Source organism: Lucilia cuprina, chromosome 4 (genome assembly GCF_022045245.1).
Source record: "Lucilia cuprina isolate Lc7/37 chromosome 4, ASM2204524v1, whole genome shotgun sequence".
NCBI lineage: Eukaryota > Metazoa > Arthropoda > Insecta > Diptera > Calliphoridae > Lucilia > Lucilia cuprina.
In genome coordinates this window covers 86,997,185-87,001,740 of record NC_060952.1, presented here as the reverse complement: position 1 = coordinate 87,001,740, position 4,556 = coordinate 86,997,185, and the positions used below count along the sequence as shown (strand labels likewise).

At 29.3% G+C, this 4,556-nt stretch overlaps 1 protein-coding gene across 3 annotated transcripts in view; it reads left to right on the top strand.

The window, feature by feature from the left end:
* Positions 1 to 4,556, top strand: part of LOC111683356 — a 99,078-nt gene that overhangs the window by 66,877 nt on the left and 27,645 nt on the right. The window lies entirely within an intron of this gene.

Here is a 4,556-nt window from a genome sequence, read left to right as displayed (position 1 = left end):
TCTATAGTCTAGTCTATAGTCTAGTCTATAGTCTAGTCTATAGTCTAGTCTATAGTCTAGTCTATAGTCTAGTCTATAGTCTTGTCTATAGCCTAGTCTATAGTCTAGGCTATAGTCTAGTCTATACTCTGGTCTATACTCTAGTCTAGTCTATTGTGCAGTATATAGTGTAATCTATAATCTAGTATTCTATTAAGCTAAAGCCAACTTAAAGCTCGTGATTAAACAAAACCTACATTTATTAACACTAAATTAAACTTCTCTTTGTCATTCACTTCAAATTGCGAACCACATTTTAAAGAAACCTCTACAAAGTCTACTATTATTAAGCCAAACCAAAAAACTCCTAAAATTATACAACAGTTTCTCACATATGTAGCAAAACCAAAAACCACCTTGTTAGCAGCTGTCTTAAACCCCTTACAATCATTCACTACAAAACTTTAGTGAATGAGTTAAATCCACTATGTGTGTGTGTGTATGTATTTGTATTCACCTTTTTTGTTAATTCTTAGCGCGCTTCAAGGTAATTTCAATATTTGAATACATTCATTTAATCCTTTGTACCAACCAACATGCAACACTGCAATACTTTCGTGAAACCTTCTTTTAGTAGACTTAACGTTTCCGATTTTTTGTTTTTTGCTTTTGTTGTTCCTCATCCTGTGCTATTCGCATTGATTCTTTTGAACACGAACATCAAGTTAAAATGTCAACCATCAGCAAGTATGTGCGTGTTTTTAAACGCAGTATTTGTTAAGCAACGTAGTGTATGTATTTTTCGCGTGACTTTTAATACATCACCATTTAATGTTGGGTGCATGGTGGTAATACCTTGGATCAGCAAATTTTACATAAGTCATAATATACAAATATAAAAAAATGCACCATGAAATTTGTTTATGAAATTTCTTCTTTGGTATAAAATTATATATTGCGAAATATGTATGTGAAATTGTTTTACTATATTTATACACACTCATACATATGTAGTATTTTTCCAGTTTATTGTATATAGTATAGTGTATCCTTTGTTCTTTTAAAATCTTGTTAACCAATAATGAACGCCGTAATTTAAAAATGCTTATTGTAGGGAGGTATTTTAACTGCAGTGATAATAACATTTCATGTGATTATCAGAGACAGTTGTAGGTTAATGGTGATAATAGGTGATACATATTTAATGAAGATTATGTAGGCGGAAAGATTGCAACGAAGGGATAGGCTATTATGTAGGAATTTTTCGTAAATATTACGATAAAGTAAAAGTAAGTAGAGTTAAGCATGAATTAAGACTAGACTAAAGACTAGACTATAGACTAGACTAAAGACTAAACTATAGACTAGACTATAGACTAGACTATAGACTAGACTATAGACTAGACTATAGACTAGACTATAGACTAGACTATAGACTAGACTATAGACTAGACTATAGACTAGACTATAGACTAGACTATAGACTAGACTATAGACTAGACTATAGACTAGACTATAGACTAGACTATAGGCTAGACTATAGACTAGACTATAGACTAGACTATAGACTAGACAATAGAATAGACAATAGACTATACTATAGACTGGACTATAGACTAGACTATAGACTAGACTATAGACTGGACTATAGACTGGACTATATACTAGACTATAAACTAGACAATAGACTAGAGTATGGAATACACTATAGACTAGACTATAGACTAGACTATAGACTAGACTATTGACTAGACTATAGACTAGACTATAGACTAGACTATAGACTAGATTATAGACTAGACTATAGACTATACTATAGAGTAGACTATACGCTAGACTATAGATTACACTATAAACTAGACTAGACTATAGACTGGACTATTTAGACTATAGACTAGACTATAGACTAGACTATAGACTAGATTATAGACTATACTATAGACTAGACTATAAATTACACTATAGACAGTGGACTATACTATTGACTGGACTATAGACTAGACCATAGGCTGGACTGTAGACTAGACTAAACTATGAACTAGACTATAGACTATACTAGATTATAGAGTAGACTATAGATTAGACTGTATTCTAGATTATAGACTACACTCTATACTAGATTATAGATTAGACTGTAGACTTAACTATAGACCAGCGTACAGTCTAAACTTTAGACTACACTATATACTACGTTATAGACTAGAATATAGACTAGGCTATATAATACATTTTACTAGACCAAACTTTAGACTAGACTATAAACAAAACTATAAACTAGGTTATTGACTGTACTATAGACTAAACTACAGACTAGACTACAGACTAGATTGGACTTTACATTAGACTATAGCCGTTGCAACAGATCAGACAATATATTTGTCTTTTTACTAGTTTATAGACTAGATAATAAACTTAACAAAAGGCTACGCTAGACTAGGCTATATGTATAGTAGACAATAGACTAGAATATAGGTAATATAATAAACTGCACTGTACACCAGACACATTTATTAATTATGAACTTTTACTTATAAATTTATAGAAATACCAACTTCATTCCCTGCCCAAGTTTCCTTGGGTGTACTTTTCGTGTAAATGAGAAAAAGAACATAAAAATCTTGAACAAAAAATCGTTAGTCTTGTTCATAATAGTTGTACTTACTTAAATATTCTACGATAATAATAATGTACACTTGTGTGCAGTTCCCGGTTACTTTTTTGAAACTATTGTTTGTTACTTACACATAGTATTAAAACTATTATCAGCTTTGTTGTTACATTTTATTTACAACCAAAACTTAGCTGCTTTCAAAAATATACAAAAAAAAAAAAAAACAAATACTTGAAAATTTCTTAAAATTGCCTTAAGTATTTCGGAAAGTTTATAAAATATTGAAGAGGAATAAGAAACAAAAACATCTCACAAGCACAACTATAATTTGTGTTAAGTATTTAAAAGTAAAAGTTTTTTTCCAAATTTGTATGAAATATGAACACAATTTTTAAACATGATATTAAAATAATTTGAAAAATAACACCTGAAAAAGAAAATTAGGTTTCTTCTTTTTGTGGAGTAATTTTAATGAATTTATGAAATTAATTAATAAAGAAACATTATTATCAAATTAAATTTTTATTTTTTTTTTTGCAGTGAGTAAAGTAACATTCCAATTATTTTAAGGAAAAAAAAAATTGTCTAATGTTAGATAAGATGACTAGACACTAGACTTTAGATAAGCCTAGACGGTATACATATTTTCATGAACTTGTAGTCCTTTAGTTTATTGTTTAATAAAAATTATTGCCTACTTTTAGGCTTACAGTACATTTACAACCAATTGTTATTGCAATAATTTAACAATTAATCTTATTACCTTTTGCTTAAAAGTTTTAACTTTTTATTACTTCTCTTAATTTTTACGATTTTCATTTTGTCCTCTACAATAAAACAATACGATTTTAATTGCATTTCGCTGCAGCTTTTTTTACGCGTTAAAACGTTTTAATTTGTTCTATTTTCCTGTAGTAATTTGCAATAGAACAACTAGATGACATTTCCTTTTAATTCTATTTAAGCTTTTTGTTTGTGTCCTTTAAAAGCTTTTAAGTATCTTTTGTTGGGTTCTTGCGCTTTTCTCCTTATTTTTCTAACAACTTTCTTATTGTTCTCGTTTTGTGTATTGCAAAAAATTTTTCCTAAAAGCCAAGAAATAGATGAGAAAAATAAAATAGTTCAATTGAAATTCTTAAGAATTTTTTTTTACAGCCACTAAAAGTTGCAGTAGAAAAAATGAAAAAAAAAAACATGGTTACCAAGAACACGCCAGCACCATTAAGTTGTATTATCAGAAATAATGGCAATTTTATTGTTTATTTGTCCTGATCAAATAAAGTGAATAGAAGAAGAATACAAATAATTTAAGAAGAATACAAATAATGAGCAAAAGTCAATTATTGCAAAAATTTGTTAATTAGTTTAGAGTAAAAATGTTGGAAACGAAATGTTATTAAAAAGTAGTTGAATTTTAGTGACAGTTTTTCCTTTTAATTATTATTTTTCTTTTGTTACTAATTGTTTCAAATTGTCGGTTTGGGACTGGAGTATAGAATGGACTATAGACAAAACTATAGACTAGACAAAGAATTAGGACTAGACTTTAGACCAGACTGTATACTAGACTAAAGACTAGACTGTTTACTACTCCACAGACTAAAGTATATACTAGACTATAGACTAGACCCTAGACTAGACTATAGACTAGACTCTAGACTCTAGTCTATAGTCTAGTCTATAGTCTATAGTCTAGTCTATAAACTAGTCTATAAACTAGTCTATAGACTAGACTATAGACTATAGACTAGACTATAGACTAGACTATAGACTAGACTATAGACTAGACTATAGACTAGACTATAGACTAAACTATAGACTAAACTACAGACTAGACTATAGACTAGACTATATACTGGACTATAGACTAGACTATAGACTACACTATAGACTAGGCTATAGACTAGACTATAGACTAGACTATAGACTAGACTATAGACTAGACTATAGACTAGACTATAGACTA